The sequence below is a fragment of the Lipotes vexillifer genome, unplaced genomic scaffold (assembly GCF_000442215.2).
Source record: "Lipotes vexillifer unplaced genomic scaffold, Lipotes_vexillifer_v1.1 scaffold1016, whole genome shotgun sequence".
Taxonomy (NCBI): domain Eukaryota; kingdom Metazoa; phylum Chordata; class Mammalia; order Artiodactyla; family Lipotidae; genus Lipotes; species Lipotes vexillifer.
The window spans coordinates 964947-985862 of record NW_006769290.1 but is presented as its reverse complement, the minus strand read 5'-3'; positions in this window follow the sequence as shown (position 1 = coordinate 985862).

Below are 20916 nucleotides of genomic sequence, written 5' to 3'. Positions count from 1 at the left end.
TCCTGTGAGTAAAGATTCCACTGTCTAAAGTATGCTATCTTCTCCGATCCCTGAAATAATGTTTGCTTTTGATATACTGTTTAAGCATCCCTTTGTTTAAACATACCGTTTCCTAAGCTTTGCTATGTGAGAGGACTATCTACCCATTGAGGGAGGGTCTGTGAATTCACAACAGTCTTTCAGCTCTTGGTGTGTAGTTGTGGTATGTAATGCTGGCTTCCAACCCAATATCCTTATCTCTCTTCCTGTATAAAGTTCAAAAGTTCAGTTTACCCGACTTTGCTTTTACGAAAGACCTACATTAGTACGTATTTTCACTAACCAAAAGAAATCCCAAGAGGACTTTGCTTTTATTTAAAAAGGCAAAAAAGGGCTTCCCTGGTGGCGCAGTGGTTCAGAGTCCACCTGCTGATGCAGGGGACACGGGTTTGTGCCCCGGTCCGGGAAGATCCCACATGCCACGGAGCAGCTGGGCCCATGAGCCATGGCCACTGAGCCTGCGCGTCCGGAGCCTGTGCTCCGGAAGCAAAAAAAAAAAAAAGATTTTATCCTGGGCTCTGCCACGGGAGAGGCCACAACAGGGAGGGGCCCACGTGCCAAAAAAAAAAAAAAGATTTTATCCTGGGCTCTGCCACGGGAGAGGCCACAACAGGGAGGGGCCCACGTGCCAAAAAAAAAAAAAAAAAAAAAAAAAGGCAGTTAGTGGCAGAGCCTGCATTGGAACCATGGAGAATCAGAGGACTCTGCTAAAATGAGACACAGTAACACTTTTGTATCTGAGTCATCAAAGGTAGCAGGGTGGCCAGGGACACAAATCTATAAATTTCATATTTGTTAGCTAACAATAGTTCTCATCTCTGAAGCCCTTGACATTGGAGTGAATTTTACAGTTTTATAAAAGTGTTTGACTTCTAATTGCAATTATTAGACATGTGTCACCAGCATTTTTAATTAGACATAAAATGCTAAAGACATGGAATATATCAAACAAGAAGTCTCAGGGATGAATAAGAAAACAAAACAAGAAGCTGAGTACTGGGTAGCTAGGTACCAAAGTCAATTTAGAAGCAATAAAAGCCCTGTCAAGACCTGGAGAAGGTTCCCTGTCATCAACCATGCCACTGGGATGGGGGTGGAAAGGACCCATAACAGCAGGGCTTGCATCTGGTGGTGACTCTCACAGACAGTCCATCCTTGCCACACTCCTCTCCTTCCTCCTTCCCCCACTTTTGTTCATTTCCTGATATTATTCATGTAAGAGTCTCTTTCTTTGGCTAAATTGGGAGGTCAGAGGTGATGTCTTCTTCACTTTCATGTGCCCCACTGTACCTTGTGCCCCGTACACTACCTTGAACATACTAAGCTCCTAGATTTTTAGAATATTGAAAGCAGAAAGGGCTTTATAAAATATCTCGTCCAATTTTTTGAAACTTGTTTTAAAGCAATAAATCTATATTAAAATGAATAACTATATAGAGTCCTCAATATATAAAACAGATATTTTTAAAAAGAGATGTTTTGGCTGAAAAGGAAGCAAAGGAGGGGAGAGCAGACAAAGGTCAACTAGCAATAATCTCTTTCCTCTTCCTCTTGCAGCACCTCAGCGATCATAGTTTGGAAACTACTGATGCAGTGCAACCCCTTCATTTTCTAAATGGAGACATTCCTTAAAATTTTACACGCTGAATTGACATATCCAAGGCAGGGCTGGTGAGCTGCAACTGTTGGGATCACCATATTCCCCTGGTGGGGATATCAGTTCTATCCAAGTGACTAGGGTGAGGATATGAGGAGAGCAGAATCTGTGTAGACTCTGGAAACACACACCTTCTCCTTTCCTAGTCTACTTGTTTGGAGGAGACCCTTGTTAGGGATGAGAAACAATATCCATTCTGCCTATACTGGTTCTGCTCAGTCTATAGTCTTTCTGGAATAAGTTAAGCAGCTTGCCTCTGTCAAGAGAAATGGGTTGGGGCAGGGAGAGCACTGAGGTACTGTACACCTAGCCTCGTTCATCAAGGGCCATTCATGGGCCTCTCCTTGCTTACCACATTCATTTCAAGGCAGTTAGCGGAGGGCCTAAAGGCTAATCTGAAAGACCTCTTTAACATTGTTTGAGTTTGATGGGGATCCACAGACCACATAGAATGTTCATCATTTAGTGTATTGCGTGCAACTAACACACCTAGCAACATTTGGAAGTGAAAGACATAATAATATAATAAGTGAATGAGATCATTTCAAAGAGGGACAGGTGTTCTAAAGAAAATAAAACAGAAGGATGGTGTTTCAGACAGAATGAGTGCAGTTATGTTGCAATAACCAACAACCCTCCAAATCTCAGTGTCCTAAAACAACAAAGTTGGAGTTTTTTCTTACACGTGCCCTACATCAGGGGGGCTCTGCTCCTTGTTGTGCTCACACCTGGATAACACCAAGGCTAATGAGACTCCACCATCACATCCTTTTTATCTATGTCCTATTGCCCAAAGCTTATCCCAGAGGCCGGCCTGCCTGTAACACTGTCAGGAAAGTATCATCTTCTCATGTGGCCCAGAGGAGAGGAAAACCATGGAAGAGCACACAAGATGGCAGGTGAGGGGGAACACAAGGCCTGATTAGGGTGATCTAGTAAAATCTTTCTAAGGAGATGACATTTGAGCTGAGATCTGAATGATGAGAATGAACCCACCAAGTGAAAGCAACAGGAAAGGCATTTCAGGCAGAGGGAATGGCAAATGCAAAAGGTCCTTAGGCCAAAACAAGTGCACAAGGAAATAAATAAAGGCCAGTGTGACCAGAGTCAGTGAAGCCAAATGATGAAAAGCCATAAAGATCATGATAAAAGATTTAGATTTTATCCAAAGCGTGCCCCAAACTCAAATTAACTAATGTTTCCTCTTTTTAACACAAGCCAAAAGTCATCCTTATTTTACACTAAAAACAAAAATTCACATTTTCCTTTTCAGTTTTCTGTTTCTCAGGCTAAACTAAGTCTTTACCTTTTTCATATTCGCCTCAGGTTCACGTTTTTCTAAGCATTTGAAATACCACAGAACATCGTGACAGGATTTACAGTGTTTCCTGGAACTTTTTACCTCAGTTCTGCATTTTCTCAGGCCTCACTTCAGTCTTGATCAGCAACCAGATCTGTGCTCGTAGCTGCTGACAGAACATACACATTCTCTGAAAAGGCAAAAAGCAAGGAAGTTAGCATTCTGAGAAAAAAGAACAAACTTTATTTACTTAGCAGAGAAATTTCTCTATTAGAACCTAGTATTTTTAGAACCAAACCAAATATAAAAAGCCTTTTATTCCCTATGGAAATTATCTAGATTGTTTGATGTTCTGGAGTTTATTGAGTTTCCAGAGTAACTTTCCAAAAAAGAAGATCCTGAGACCTTTATCTTCCATACTGCTTATGTTTAATGAAAACCTCTTCAAGTCCAAAACATTGTTTCCTGCTCTCCGACAAGGATAAACATTTAATAAAACCAGGCAAATCTCTATGGGCCTCAGGGTTCTTATGTACAAGATAGACATAGTCAGTAATAGAGCAAAGCCAAATATTAGGATGACAGAGCCGTGCTGGGTGGGCTCACCTGTCTTCCCACTGTTGCCATGTTGGCTGCCTCATGAAGGCACCAGGCATTTTCTCAGTGGTCCAGTGGAGAATTGAACTCAGCTCTGTGGCCTGCGTAACAGGAGGTTTTCTAGGCTGCTTCATGAAGGCCACTACCAAGAATAACCAGTGACTATTGTGTGAAATTTGGCTGAGCAGCTCACCCAATTAGAATACACTGCTAAATAGCAAGATTTTTGTTCAGGCAACTCTGCTTGGGTGTCCCTAATATTTGTCCTATAGTAGAGTATAATCATTCAATATGCAAACTTTGGAGTCAGGCAATCAGATATCCCATCACATCACAGCCACTTTTTATTATTCAAGCTCCCTGTGCTTCATTTTCCCTTGTTTGAAAATGGGTTAACAGGGCTTGTTTCATCAGATTATTGTAAGGATTACGACATATTGAATATAAATCTGTTAGCATATTACATGATCCATGGTAAGTCTCAGTAAACATTAACTTTCATCATCATCATCATCATTATCATCAACCTTGAAGAATGGAGAGTCACTACTTAAAAATGTTTCACATGCTTTGGGAATGTCAATTATTCAATTTCTAGTTATCACGCTTGAACCTTTACAAATCACTCCAAAGAGTACATTCAAACTAGGGAAGAAAGCAACTTCCTTCAAACACCCAGTCTTCACTATGAGGAATTTCTTCCTCAGATATGCTTTTTAGATTTTGCCCCTCTCATTTTGTTTATCCACTTATTTGTGTTTTCCTTTCCTAAGTTAAGATGAAGAATTTCTTTCATGCTACAACTCTTTATATCTGATGTTTGTTATGGAAAAATTCTAAGTCTTCTTTTCTAATTCCAGCACTGTATAATGCATGGAAACTGAAGGTAGGCTTTAGGTTCAAGATAATTCTATTTTATGCTATTATGAAAATTAAATAATGTATTGTGAAAGTGTGTGTAAACAGTAAGGTTCTATTCAAATGTTAGCCATTATTATATCTACTGTTTCCTTGTATTCCTCAAATATTATAAATCTTTGTCACCCAAACTGTAAAAGTAACTGGGTTAACTAGTTAGACCAGTTTTAAGTGAGGTCAATTGTAGGTTGTACTCTGTTCCAACACCACAAGAACTGCCTCTGGAACAAGTCGTTGAAGCCAGATGAGCAACCAGCTATAGATGACAGATAAAGAGCAGAAGTGCATAATTTACTCCAAATAATCTCTTCCCAGTCACACTAAATCAATAAAAATGCATAAAACCACAATAGATAGATGCCAGTATGGCTCCTCTGGCTCAGTAGACAATAATCTCATGGTTAATAGCTTGTTCAGGTAAAATCAAGTCTAAAGATACACAATTTCGGGACTTCCCTGGTGGCGCAGTGGATAAGACTCCATGCTCCCAACGCAGGGGGCCCGGGTTCAATCCCTTGTCAGGGAACTAGATCCCACATGCTGCAAATAAGAAGCCCACATGCCACAACTAAGGAATGGGTGAGTTGCAATTAAGAAGCCCTGGAGCTGCAACTAAGGAGCCCACCTGCCACAACTAAGACCTGGTGCAACCAAATAAATAAACAAATATTTAAAAAAATAAATAAATAAAGACACACAATTTGATCCAAAAAATAAATCTGCTTTTACCTGAATTGCTCATGTAACTATTTTTTTACCAGAAAATGTCTGTCTTTGTAAAACCCAAAATTACTAGGAATTCTTCAATGTTCTCCATCTGATATAGTGTTAGACACTCAATGTGTGGCATAAGGAGAAAAGGGAATACAGAGAAGTCATCTGAGCCTGTCTTACTGTTCCCTTGTTTTCCTTCTCCTATTGCAAACACCCTATTTTCGGCTCTTGTCATATCAGGAGTGGGTTAACAGAAAAGCCTCCTAACTATATTCCACACCTATATGTAAAATGCTAGCACACAGCACACATTCCGTACATGTTAATTCCTTCCTTCACACAATTCCATCCAACTTCCACATTCACTTGCTAAAACACTATACTAATATGTCGGTTCATTCTTCTTGCCTCCAAAATAGCCAATATACCAAAAGTAGACCATATATTTAGTTATACACAAATACATATATATATATATATATATATATATATATATATATATATATATATACACACACAGTTTGGATTAAATACACATTTAAAAAATCTAAAGATCAAAATTCTAAAAGATAGAAAAGCATATCAGCTCTTTGGAAGAATAATGTTTGATGTTTCAATTAATTTGAAAAAGTTATATAGAGAAAGAACAGTAAAATAAGAACTTTATATTTATAATAAAAACAACCTAAGAAATAAAAGACACCAATATTTTCAACAAATATTATTTTCAGAGGGTTCCAAACTATAGTATATAAAAAGTTCATACAAAATGGTGAGAAAATCCATCAATATTCCAACAGATGAACTGGCAGGACACAATCAGACAATTCATACAAGAATAAATACATTTGCAAATAAATAAATGGATGAAATGCTTAATGTAGCTAGTAATAGAAAATGAATACAAACTAAACAATGAAGCTGATAAAAAATTGATGAAGAGTACAGGTTTGCAATCAAACTCTACCTCAAGTCCTAGTGTGGCCACCTACAGCTGTAAGAACCTTACAAAGTATTTACATCTCTCAATTTTGATTCCCTCATCATATGATCGTAATATTTTCACATGGTTGTTTGTAGGATTAAACAAAATAATCTTGGCAAAGCATCTAATAAAATACCTAACACAAAGTAAGTGCTTAATAAATGGTTGTTAATATGATTATTGCTACCATAGTTATTACCATGTAATACCTAAGAAATTAATGCTTAAGATTAATTTCAGTATTCAGTATTGCCAAGGTGATGTTCATACTAATGTACCCATACATTAATAGTGCCTTTTTAAACTGGTCTAATTTTTGCAAAGTTCAAGTTATGGAATTGTCCATAGACATTTTGTGAATATATCCTAGGGTAATACAATAAGGAAAAGGTTAAGTTAGTCATCAGAGCACTTTTCATAAAATTAAATCAATAGCAAAAATATTTGGCAATCCAAAAACGTGTATTAAACTCAGATACCAGTGGAAGATTATGTAGCCACTAATGAAATGGTTGAAGTAAGATTTAATGGGATAAAAGTAGATGATTATGTGGGTGTGGTAGGAGTTCAACTATTTAAAGATGTCTTTAGATATAAAAAAAAATGGGGGAGAGCATAAAAACCAGAACCCACTTGATAGCAGGATTTCTTAGGTCAAGTTCCCCAAAAGCATACCTTGAAACAAGGATTTGCTTGCAAATAATTTATTGAAGAAGTGCTCCCAGCAGGCATTGGAAAAGGATCTGCAGAAGAGCTAAGGGTAGGGCAGAAGCCAAGCGTGGTGTGACTTTCAGGTAAAGTCTCTCACAGGCAGTTTCAGCCTGATCCTGCAGAGGAATTCTGAAGTGCAAATTACACGTCACAGTTTTTCCTACTCAAAGCAAGTGTGCTGATCTTTCATATTCTGGTAGCAGTCAGTTATTAGCTAACAGCTGCCTAGTGAGGTGAGAGGCTGAAGGAGAAGATCCAAGCGTTCCAGGCTCCTTGTGCCTGTGGCAAAGTGGCTCCCATAGCCTCGAGGCAGTTCTCTGAAGAGAGTGGCAGGTGACATTACACACACACACACACACACACACACACACACACACACAGGGTGGTAATTACATAGAGGTGATGGATACGTTAGTTTGATTGCGGTGATCTTTTTACAATGTATATATAATATATATCAAAACATCAAGTTGTACATCTTAAATATATACAACTTTATTTATGCCAAAGGCTGTTAAAGGAAAAAAAAAGAGAAAGTTCACAAAAGCTGGGGAAGGATGCACAATAATAGTAAAAGGCACCAAAGGGGATCTGGGCAGACAGAGCATTAACAGAATCCACATGGTTAATTTTTCCCTTTTCAATTTCATTTCACATGTTTGAACTATACATAAATACAAAAAGAAAACAGTTTATCTGCACCCCATTGCTACCGGCTAAAATCCAGATTTTCAGGACAATCATTGAGGTCCAATTAATAAATCTTATTTTGGGAGATATGCAGTTGCCAACATCAGTGGCCCTTTTAAAGACTCTGCCACTCTACCCATTTGCCTCTAGAGATCCCTACACACACACACACCCCACTTCCAGCCCCTCCTCAAAACCTGCCAGGGACTGAGACTGCCCATCCTTGGGAGGTGCTGCCCACAAACCACACCCTCTCCCCTTTATTCCCTTGGGACTCAGAGGAAGAATAGATTTAGAGATGTTTTAAGTCTCAAAGGATGTGGGATGTGAAGCCTCTAGATTTGCTTGGAGTCTGCAATCAAAGTTTTAATATTTGAATATCTTAGACTAAGTGAGGATTTGGGGTCATAAGTGATATTTCAGCCATTTCTATGGATAAAATAAAATTCAGAAAGCAGCCTGGGGACTCAACTGCAGTTTAGAATGTCACTTCTATAAGAAATCATTACATTTAAAGCAATTCATTTAAGAAATATCTTTAAGAAATGCCATATTCATTCATTCATATATAGAAAGATATATGTATATGACTTTTTAAAGTGATTTGACCTCATATTTTAAAAGCCTCAAAAATATATGAATATGATTTGACCCTCTATAATTCAAAAAACAAAAAGGAACTTGGTGTAAAATGATGTTCAACGAGCATTCCTTATAAGAAAAAAAAGGAAGGAAAGAAGGAAGGAAGGAAGGAAGAAATGAGGGGGGAAGAAAATGAAAGAAGAAAACAAAAACATTTGGAAAAATCCTAAAGAGATTAGTATAAAATATGTATATTCATTCAATTAAATATTATGTTTACAGAATTTTAATAGCATTGGGAAATGCTTATGCAATAATATATGGAAAAGTATAAAATTTAATAGAATATATTTTTACTACATTTAATTAAAATAATAAACATAAATTGAAACCCACCTATACTTCCTTGAACACTTCTCTAGGGTTACCTGTGGCATCTGAACACACCCTGGCTTTCAAATTCAACCACTTGATCATTCTATCCTACTTCCTGGAACATGTCTCAGTGGCACATCTGTTCATTCAAAATCCAAATACAGATGTATAATAGGTGGTTATTACATACTAAGCATGGTCCTGGGAGCTGAGGGCACAAAAGTGAGTAAAATTTGGTGCCTAACCATCATGGAATTCACATTCAGGCAGGGGGATAGACACAGAACATAGCAACATGGCAAGTACAATGGGACAGTGTTTGATGGAGGCTCAGGTCTGAAATATATTGATTATTCTCCGCAGAGCCTTGATCAAGTAACTATCCTGAAAATAGTTAATGATTACTTAATTGATTGAAATTTAAGTAAACTAAATAAATGTATCCATTTAACTGAGGAAATGATTCAGGTAGAATCTTCAAAATACCTGGTTATGTCAATCAACTTAATGGATAGCAGGTGATTTTACTTCTAGTAACAAAACATGGAAAAACAGCTGGCAAGGAAAACATCAGTGTCGAGCGACAGGAATATTTTTTAAAGTATAGTCTTCTCTGTGTTCAAATCAGAGGTTCCAAAAATTTCATGTGCATAAAAATCATCTGAAAGTTTTATTGAAAATGCAAATCCATTGGCTGATAGTAGTCCACCAAAAATGCAAATCCAGTATGTCTAAGGGGACCACCAGGAATAAGCATCTAAAGATACTTAGATGCAGTAAAACAAAGATTACAACTTAAAATATATGACTTTAAATAATTTAATAAACATATTTTGTGCAGATAATATTCTACCACAATGATACCTTTAAAAATAACACCCTAGGGACTTCCCTGGTGGTCCAGTGGTTAAGACTCCACACTTCCACTGCAGGGGGCACGGGTTCAATCCCTGATAGGGGAACCAAGATCCTGCATGCCGTGTGGCGTGGCCAAAAAGAAAAAAAAAAAAAAATAGCACCCTAAGTAAGTAAAACATTTTTACAAAATACTCAAAGCAAAAAAAAGTTAAATATATTTTCTGTTTAAGAAATGTCATTGGTGTATATGTAGACTCAGATATTAATTAAAGAATATTGTATGTATCCCACTTCCATCTGTCAACATTACAAACTCTGTTCACTCAGTCACTTGTTAAAGTGAAAGACAACATTGTGAAATTGGATTTTTATCATCTGAGGTATGGCTCTAGGCTAACCTGAAATTTATCTTTGGAAGTAGCATTAATCAAATTTCCTTGCAGACCTTCATGTTAGTGACAGGCACACCTACAGTTTTACTGACTGATGAGACAGAATCCTGGAAGCAGAAAGTTTTGGAAAAATGAAATTTGTAATTAACTTTTGGGACCATGTTGTCTTCCTTCTGTCTCTAATCCACAAACTAATATTTGCTTGTGAAAGTTGAAGCGCTTTGGAAATCTGTCACAGTAAAGAGAAGGAAAATTACTTCAGACAAAAGAAATTTTTGAAGTGGAAAATTGGTTCCAGTACGCAACAGTGTTAGCTGTGTTGTTTGCCATAAAATCTAGGTTTGTTACACAGGATTTGTAAATGAGTGTGCTTATTCCAGTGACCACAATATAGAGGAAACATAATGTACTGGAGAAAAAAATAGGACCTGAATTCTAGTCCCAGATCCACCACCAATAAGCTCTGCAACCCATAACCTCTATGAACTTCAATTCTCAGATTTGCAAAATTCAGCGAGTGAACACCACATGGTCTCTGTGTCCTTTCCAGCTCTATCATTCTAAAAAGCAGGGGATATAAAAACAGTAAAATATATTTCAATCTCACAGAAGACTATGGGTTGACATTGAAAGATGCATGTGATGTATTGAGAATATCGTACTGCCATAGCCTAGCACAGTCTTTGACTCATAATAAGTGCTCAATTAATATTTGGTAGATAAATGAAAGAACAAACCTGTGAAATTATACAGAATAAGAAATATGGTTCAGTACTTTACTTATGCTTCTAGAAAATTTAGCATACCAAATCTTGGTCAGCCAATTAATGAACACTCATTTTGACCTATTGTGAAAAGAGGCTATAAAGGATCAAAATGTTCTGGTTGACGACATAAATGTTCACACATGAAATGATATGACATAGGTACTATATCTACATATAGGTATGAACTGGTAACCTGATTATCAACCTTAGTACAAAGGAAAGGAGAGAGCAAGATCTGGTAAAGTCTTCCTGAGGGAGGAAGTGGGTTGAGATCTTGAACCAGGTAAGCTTGATGGGTTGGCAGATGAGGGGTTTGTGAAAAGGGCTAAAAGCAGAAAAGAGAAAGTCATTTTAGTGATAGAGCAAGCAGATTCACTTTACAAGGAACAAGATCTAAAAACAGATGAGGCTAATGGGTGGCTAGAGATTGCTGATGGGGGAATTGTAATGCGTGACAATTTAACATCATCTTCTCATCAGGAACAGGAAGAGTAGAAAAGATGTTCTTAGATCTGCATTGTCCATTGTGGAAGTGGCTAGCCCCATGTGGCTACTGAGCACCTAAAATATGGCTGGCCCAAAGTGAAATGTGCTATAAGTGTAAAATATATGACAGATTTCAAAGACTTGGTACCAGAAAAATAGGAATGTAAAATATCCCATTAATACATTTGTACTGATTATATGTTGAAATAATATCATTTGGGATATGGTGGGTTAAATGAAATATATTGTGTAAATTAATTTCACATGTTTCTTTGTACTCTTTTAAGGTGGCTACTAAAAATGTCTTCATTACATATGATTCACATTGGACAGCGCATTTCTATTGGACAGCGCTACTCTAGATAGATTTTCCCGGCAGCAGTCATGAGTAGCATATTGCAGTGCTAAGAGAAGAGAATCCAGGGGATCAACTAAAAGGTAAAATTGTAGGTAGAGATGAATCAATAAGACACAGTAGAAAAGCAATCAACAAATAAAAGAAATACATAATTACTATATATTCACAGATAAATTAATAGAAGTTTCTAATCTGGAATATCACTATGATTATAAAACAATTAAATTTAAATGTTTATATTCACAGATAAATTAATATATTAGAAGTTTCTAATCTGGAATGTCATCATGATTATAAAATACATGAAATAAATGATATTTAAAACTCTGAACTTTCTGCCTGATATAGAAGTTATACGCAGTAATGTATTTCTTTTCAGCTTTATAACTTTCAGTACATGAGTGCTTAGTGATCCCACATACTTGCTGATCTCAAGCCTGGAGGTCATCTGACAGCTTCATAAAGGATCTCCTATCCAGTCATTTTGGCAACCTCAAAATTTAACACTGTCCATGGTACATACTACATGTTCAAGAAATATTTGTTGAATGGGTGGAGGATATCACACCCAAAATCATGACTATACACAGGAGTCTAGACATCGTGCTTTCCATAATATTTGCCCCTCCAGAAAGTGAAAAATATCAATAAAATCCCTAGTATCCAAAAGAGTACCCCATATGTTAGTAAGTTTTAAAAAACACTGGTATTCCAGTACGCACAAATTTTTTAATGAGTTTAATATGAAATGGAGCTGATTATACTCTATGAAAGCAAACACTAAATTCTAGTATACTTTTCTTTTTTTGTTAAATAAAAAAAGATACAGAGAGAGAGAAAGACTTTTACTGGACAATTCCAGTAAATAGAATACTATCAAGCAGTTTACCATTCTCCCACCCCAAAATCTTCTGTATTTTGTTTACTTAATCCTATTTTAGCTAATATAGTTTGGTATTGAAATGGAAATTCTGGGGAAATTCCAAGTAGTACTGGGAAATGGTGTGATTTAATTACCTTTTTTTTCCTGTTTCTGTTTTGAGCTAGTATAACATCAGGGTGAGGTGAATATCTTGGCTAAGTTGTTTTTCAGCTAACTGGACCTCATTCTCACAGGGCCTGAAGATTCCATGAGCTGCTTAGTCCAATCCCTTGCCACAAATATCCCTCCTCTCCCCACTAATTCTATGCCACTTGGTTGAGATAATGAGAGTAACGTACCACCAGGCTTCACAAGCCGAGCAGTGACCAATACAAAAATGTTTGTTTTCTCTCTGCCCCAACTGCCCTGGCTGGTCCGCCTAACAGGAATTCCCACCAATGCTTTGTTTGCCACGTCTAGCTCCTCTCCTGATTTCACAACAGAAGCTGTGTTTCCTACCAACTGCATCTAGAAATCCATTGATCTTGCTCTCACTTTTCTTTATCTAATCCTCTCTTTCACTACCATCTGGACAATAAAACATTCTTTCATATTTACCCATTCCTTCTTGTTTTTACAGAAATATTATCCAGGGAAAAATTCACCATGCTAGCTCAGTTTTTCAAGACTATAGCCTAACAATAATCTCTTGACTTGATTCATTGTGATGGTCAAAGACTATTTTGGTTCTCAGCTCATTAGACTCCCTTGGCTGGCATTTGCATGAAAGATCTCTCAAAAGTCTTATGCAGCCCAAATACCATCAACTACAGAGCTACATCATCCCACTGTGTAAATTCTCTGTAATCTTTAAGACCCTAATGGTCTTTCTTTTAAATGAAATTCCATTTCTTCTCAAAGCATACTTTCTTCTAATCTTAATTCAATTTGAGTAATTCACAGAGAAACTGAAAACTCATAGGACTACGATGGTCCTACATTCTGAGCCTGAGTAGGCCAACAAGCTTAGAAATAAAGACTTTCTTAATAATATCTTCTTCTCTTTCTCGGTAAACTAAGTAATGGTATGGAAAGGATTTTAAAATCTTAACAAAATTTTTATGAAAAATAAACTACATAGTAAATGTTCCCTTCTTAGAAAAAAAAAAAAACAGTGCTTTTCACTGAAACATGGAAGTAATTTTACACAGTGTTAGGAAATTTTCTTTCTATCTTCTCAGATGTAAATGTTTCTAAGAAAAAGTTTTAAGTAGAGAGGAAGAGGGGATTAAGGAGAGGTCTTCTAGCAAAGCTTTAATATTATTGGAGTACACGATTTACAAGTACGGTCTGGAAACCTTGCAGTAATTTCACTGAGATCCTTAAGAATGCAACTTTTTAGACTTCTACCTGCTCTAAAAATATTCAAAATTCATCAACTCCCTAAAATCCTCCCCAGGAAAAAAAAATGTGTTTAAAAAAAAACACTCAACATGAGTTATATAAAATCCTATATTCCCATTGGCTTTCCCTTGAGCCTCTCACAATTACAAACATATTTTTCATATCCTAAGGTCCATTGGATGTCCCTTCTCACACTGAAGTTAAAAACAACTAAACTAACTTTCTCATGCAATTACTATCATATTTACCATCTCTTTTTTTATTCAAATGCAGTTAATCTTTCCACTACATTCAAAACTTTGAGCAACGACCGTTACAAAGAAACACAACAACAACAACAAAAAAGAATCACAACATAATGATTTCAGTAATTAAAAAAGAAATAAAAAAGAACATCTCTGCAACATATTGTGACCCCTGGAGTATTCAATTTTGCAACGATTAAAAATTTAAAGGTATTCTATTGAATAAAAGCTCCTGCCTGCCTTGACCTTTTTTCGCAGAAGTCACTGACACCGTCTACTTTTGGGTTGAACACTGCCTAACACCCAAGACATGCCGAACAAAAACAGGTCACTTAGCAGCCCTAGTCCTCCAACACAGCAGACCTAGAACTGACTGTCTGAGACTGCTGTTATGGACTGAATGTTTGTGTCCTCCCAAAATTCATATGTTGAAGCCCTAAGTGTGATGGTATTAGAAGGTGGAGCCTTTGGGAGACAACTAGGTTTGGATGAGGCCATGAGGATACAGTCCACAATGTGATCAAAACCCTTAAAAGAAGAGAAAGAGACACCAGAGCTCTTTCTCTGCCATGTGAAGATACAGAGAGAAGGCAGTCCTCTACAAGCCAGGGAAAAGGGTCCTCACAAGAATTATATCATGCTAACACCCCGATCTTGGACTTCACAGGTTCCAGAGTTGTGAGAAATAAATGTCTGCTGTTTAAGTCACCCAGTCTATGGCATTTTTGTTAAAGTAGTCTGAGCAGCCAAAGATACCTGGTACCCAATGAATTTACAGTAGACCCCAAGTATCTGCACAGCCACTGATCCCTCACCACTTCTGGCAACATTGGCCCATTCTATCTTATTGGGTTTCTACCCCTGCTTCCCTGAATTCCAATTCACTCATCTGCTAACAGGACAAGAGCTTTGCCTCACCTGATTGCTAAGACCTAATACTTTGTCCAGCCCTTGCAGATTCCTTATTCCTTCACTCTCAGCTGCATTAGCTTTTCTGCTAATGTCTCTGCCTACTGGACTGCACCTACTTACTTTTCAGTGCCCAAGGGATGATACTGGAGTTCTATATTCCCCTTTGCTTGATATCTGACTGTATATAACTTAATCTTCTCTTAATCTGCCCCACACTTCTTTATCCCTTCCAGCCTATATTGTTCATGGCCCAATATGCCTAGTTTTGAATGCTCAGTCCACAGCAGAAGTAAACAGAATAAAACACAGAAACACTCACTCATCTCTAGCAAGATCGTATTACTAGCCTTAACAAAAGTGAGTTTTTCAACACAGAAAAATATATTAAGAATTTTTAATAGGTGTGATACAATAATGATGATAAATAGCTATAAGATAAATAGATGATCATATATGGCTACTTATTAGTGCCTAGCCCTATGCTAACTATTTAATACACATTAACTACTTAATTCTTAGGCTTTGTTACCCCAAGAGAAGAAACTGAGCCTTGGAGGAGTTGAGGGAGGTCCCCAAGATTTCTCACCTAATACCTGTTGGAGCTTAGCTTTCCATCTAGATCTGGCTCCAGGGCCTCAGCTCTGTACAACCAGCCACATGGCCTCTGTTTCACCTCTGAAGAGCTTGACGTTGAAATTGTGACACATTCTTGATTTGTTGTAATTGTTCAATGCCAGAAAAAGCTTAACAGAAAGTTGCCTAATATACCTTTTAACCCCAAGAATCTAAAATTCTAATATTCATCCTGAGAATGTGAAACGTAGCAGTAGCTATCCAGTTGACATCCTTAAGAGAGAAAATGCTTGACATGTACATTCATTTCATAAACTTGAAAGTGTATCATAATGCATCAGTTTCTCAACGTGTGCAATTCTTTGTAATGAAAATTTTTCTATGGCACAACAAGAAGATATTTTTAACTTTTTTTGATTATTCAGAATCCCCACTGTGAACGTCACCTGTTGGGGTACAGTGATGTCCTTTGTGACTCTTAATGAATGAAAACTGTGTATCCCCACACTAACTACCCCCATGCTGTTATTTCTGAAGTTATTTAATTTACTTTGATCAATTTATCTTCTCCATGGCATATGATCATTTGCACTTTTTGTTTTTATTCTCCTCTAGCAATACCCTTCTAATTTACTACTTTTAATCTACTTAGTTTGTAAAAGCAGTGATACTCATTTATTTGATCTGTGAATATAATGGGCTCAGAAAGTATTCAGGCACTACATTGATAAATAATATAAAACTTGCAGAAGATGAGTTAACTGTAAATGCATGGATTTATTTCTAGGCTCTCTATTCTGTTCCATTGATCTATGTGTCTGTTTTTATGTCAGTACCATACTGTTTGTAATATATTTTGAAATCAGTAAGTTTAATGCCTCCAGTTTTGTTTTTCTTTCTCAAGATTACTTTGGCTATTTGGTATCTTTCATGGTTCCATATAAACTTTAGGACTGTTTTTTCTTTTTCTGTGAAAAATTCCATTACAATTTTGGTAGACACTGTATTGAATCTGTAGATCACTTTGAGTAGTATGGATGTTTCAACCATATTTATTTTTTCAATCCATGAACACAGAACATCCTTCCATTTATTTGTGTCTTCTTCAGTATCTTTCATCAATGTCTCATAGTTTTCAGTGTGCAGTTTTCTCACCTCTTCGGTCAAATTTATTCCTAGGTATTCTATTGTTTCAATAGTACTGTAAATGGGATTGTTTTCTTAATTTCTTTTTCAGATAGTTTGTTGATACTATATAAAAATGCACCTGATTTTTGTATGTTGATTTTGTACCCTTCAACTTTATCAAATTAGTTTATGAGTTCTAACAGTTTTTGGTAGACTCTTTAGGGTTTTCTATATAAAAGATCATGCCATCTGCAATCAAAGACAATTTTACTTCTTCCTTTCCAATTTGGATTTCTTTTTCTTGCTTAATTGCTCTGACTAGGACTTCTAGTACTATACTGAGTAGAAGTGATGAGAGTGGGCATCATTGTCTGGTTTCAGATCTTAGACAAAAGCTTTCAGCTTTTCACTATTGTGTATGATATAATCTGTGGGCTTTTCATATATGGCCTTTATTATGTTGAGGTACATTCTTTCCATACATAATTTGTTGAGAGTTGTTATCATGAAAAGATGGTGAATTTGCTCAACTGTATCTACTGAGATGATCATATGATTTTTATCCTTTATTCTGTTAATGTGGTGTATTATATTTTTTGATTTGTGTAGGTTGAACCATACCTGCATCCCAGGGATAAGTCTCATTTGATCATGGTTTATGATCCTTTTAATGTGGCTGTTGAATTTAGTTTGCTAGTATTTTGTTGAGTATTTTTGCATCTATGTTATTCAGGGACGTTGACATGCAACTTTTTTTCTTTTAGTGTCGTTCAATAAGGATACAATGGATAAGGATACAATAAGAACACAAAATGGAGAAAGGATAGACTCTTCAATAAATGGTGTTGGGGAAACTAGATAGCCACATGAAGAAGAATGATATTGGACTTTTACCACACAACATATACAAAAATCAACTCAAAATGGATTAAATACTTAAACATAATATCTGAAACTCTAAAACTACTATAAGAAAATATAGGGAAAAAACTTCTTTACATCAGTCTGGGCAATGATGTTTTGGATATGACCTCAAAAGCACAGGTGACAAAATCTAAAAATAGACAAGTGGGATTGCATCACACTAAAAATTTCTGCACAGGAAAGGAAATAATCAACAAAATTAAGAGAAAACCTATGGAATAGGAGAAAATACTTTTAAATCACACATCTGATAAGGGGTTAATATCCAAAATATATAAGGAACACCTAGAACTCAATAACAAAAATAAATAAATAATCCAATTAAAAATGGGCAAAGGACCCAAATAGACATTTCTCAAAGAAGACAAATAAATGGGCAAAAAGTATATGAAAATGTGCTCAACATCACAAATTGCCAAGGAAATGCAAATCAAAACCACAATGACATACCACCTCACACCTGTTACAATGGCTGTTATCAAAAAGAAAAAAGATAAAAGTGTTGGTGAGATATGGAGAAAAGGGAACCCTTGCGCACTGTTGATGGGAAAGTAAATTGGTACATCCATTATGGAAAACAATATGGAGTTTCCTGAAAAAATTAAAAATAAAACTACCATATAATCCAGCAATTCCACTTCTAGGCATATACCCACAGGAAATAAAATTAGCATCTCAAAGAAATATCTGCACTCCCATGTTCATTGCAATATATATATATAAATTCAAAATGAAATATTATTCAGCCATAAAAAGAAGGAAAGCCTGCCACTTGAAACAACACTGATGTACCTGGAGGACATTATGCTTAATGAAATGACAGACACAGAAAAGCAAATACTACATCATCTCCCTTACACGTGGAATCTAAAGAAGTTGAATGCAGAGTAGAATGGTGGCTTTCAGGGGGTCTAGAGGGGGAGGCAGTAGGGGAAATAGGGAGATGTTGGTGAAAGGGTACAAAGTTTCAGTTATGCAGGATGAGTAATTTCTGAAGACCTCATGAACAGCATGGTGACAACAATTAATAATAGCTATTTTTCACTTGAAATTTGCTTAGACAGAAGAACTTAACTGTTCTCACCACAAGAACAAAAGGTAACTATGAGGTGATAAATATGTTGATTAGCTTGATCATGGTAATCATTTCACAGTAAATGTATTTCACAATACGTATCATTTCAACAATATAGGTATACGTATATCAAAACTTCACGTTGTACATCTTAAATAAATACAATTCTTATTTCTCAAGAACACCTCAATAAAGCTAGCGGGGAGAAAGAACATAGGACAAGGACTTTGCAGCATCTATTTGTGTTATTCAGAATCTCGTTTCTTCCTTTCTGATTCTCATCTATATTCTGACAGTTATTAGACAAAGCCCTCTGCATTGATTGAAGAAAAAGAGAAGAAGGGCGTTGGTTGACTTGGTTGGGGAGAAACTGCTAATTTACAGGCAACCTTGTCATCTCTCCCTCTCAACATTTACTGAGCTGAAAAGCCAAGGCCAAGGCACTGTTTTCCCTAGCACAGTGATGGTATCCAAGGCCACTGGTTCCTGAACCACTGCATATGTCAATGCATTCTTCTCTGATAGTGAAGCTTAGGATCTACTCCATTCTTTAACCAAAAGGCTGAAAATTGCCTGAATGTCATTTGGATGATGTGGAAATAAAGCAGAGTTATCACTTCACTGCCCAAATCAGGAAAGAGACCATTTATTTAGACCAAATCTTTATGTGGCACTTCCTATGTGCCAGGCCCTCTTCTAAGCACTTTATACACATTAACTCATTTAGTGTGAGGTAACAAAACTAGGAATGAAATACAAGACCTTGGATGCACACACAAACACAATATCACAGAAGTATACCTTCTAAACCAGAATAAACCTCAGATATTTTCTCTTTATAGTCTCCTAATAGCAAAAGCACTTTATACACAGGATAACTAAAGCCAGAAAGGGTATGTAACTTCCTCAGGCCCTCTGAGATGAAGTGGGAGCCAGAACTCTGGTCTTTGGCCTCTTAGTGAAGCGGTCCTCCCTATACATCCAGCCATTCCTTATGGATTCACAGTTTTCCAGAGTTGACAGAAACACTTAAGATCATGTACACAGTGGTTCTCTAGGTATATTCAATTTATATAAATGATACACTTTCAATAACACATGCTCACTGCTACCTTACTCCACCTTTCTCTCTCCTAGCATCTAGGAACTCACCTGGAGGTTGTGATGCAGCAGCTGAAAATTGCTCAGCTGAACCATGCTCCACAACCCCCTCTATACTCTACTTCCTTCAAGGAGGAAGAATCAAGGTCCTCCCTCTCCCAGCCTGCATTAAGATCAGGATGGCCCTCAGTCTTTTTCTGCAATAATAAAAGCTATCAACAGCTTTAAAGAGGCCCTCCATGAGCCAAAGCTAAAAGGCTGAGATACACAACTCACTGGAGGACACTTTACTGAAATCCTCAGTAGAGGCTGGGACTATGGGTGGGAGAAACGTCTCTAACACAAGGTCCCTCTGAAAAGAACCCCCATGCCACCCCTGACAAAGCTCTAGGATTCCATCATCTCTGGCAAGACTATACTCTCTACCCTGAAGCCATAGGCCATGAATGAGGATGAGCTTATTATTGATTCAAGTTCAGATGGACATTGATTACTAATTAGTAATGGTCCCGGCTTATACATTTTATTTTTCCTATTTATTGTTAACAATAACCACACAGTTGAACAGGAATTGCACAGTTGATATAACAAAACAAACTCCTTTTCTTGGTTATTAAATGTATGTTCTACAGCTGCAGTTGTATTTATAGCTTAATCAGCTCTTTAGAATACTGACATGCACAGATTGCATTATAAATTCAGCTATAAAGAGATTCCATTAACCATGTGTCATTTTGAATAAAAACTGTGTTTTCTCCTGAACTGACTTTAAAAAATAAAGTGAACCAAATCTCATGGTCTTCCTAAAGATGGGACCCATATAAAAATTTCTCCTCCAAAGTTTGGTGGACGCCAGCAACCAGGAATAAAAACTTTCTTCACTAGAAAAACATAAACAGGGAGAAAATCCCCTGTGTCATTCAGAATTCAGCCAGGAAATCTGAATCCATGCTAAGTATTTTAACCAGGAATGGATTCAATATAAGGAATTAGGTGCTTTAAAAAAACTATTGTAAAGGCTGGAGCAGCAAAAGTCAGGAGGAGCTCCCATAAATCTCAAGTTTGTGGCCACAAAGAAAAATGAAGCTGCTGCCACCCAAAATCAGAACCATGCACGTAGCTGCTGCCAACTTTTCCAGCTTCTCACAGCTCCAAAATGGGTAAGATAGCAACCACTCACCTCTGGACATCCAGGAAGTCTAGTCGTCAGCCCACTATGGCCAAGGGACAGACAAAAAATAATGTCTGCCCCCTTCCCTCTTC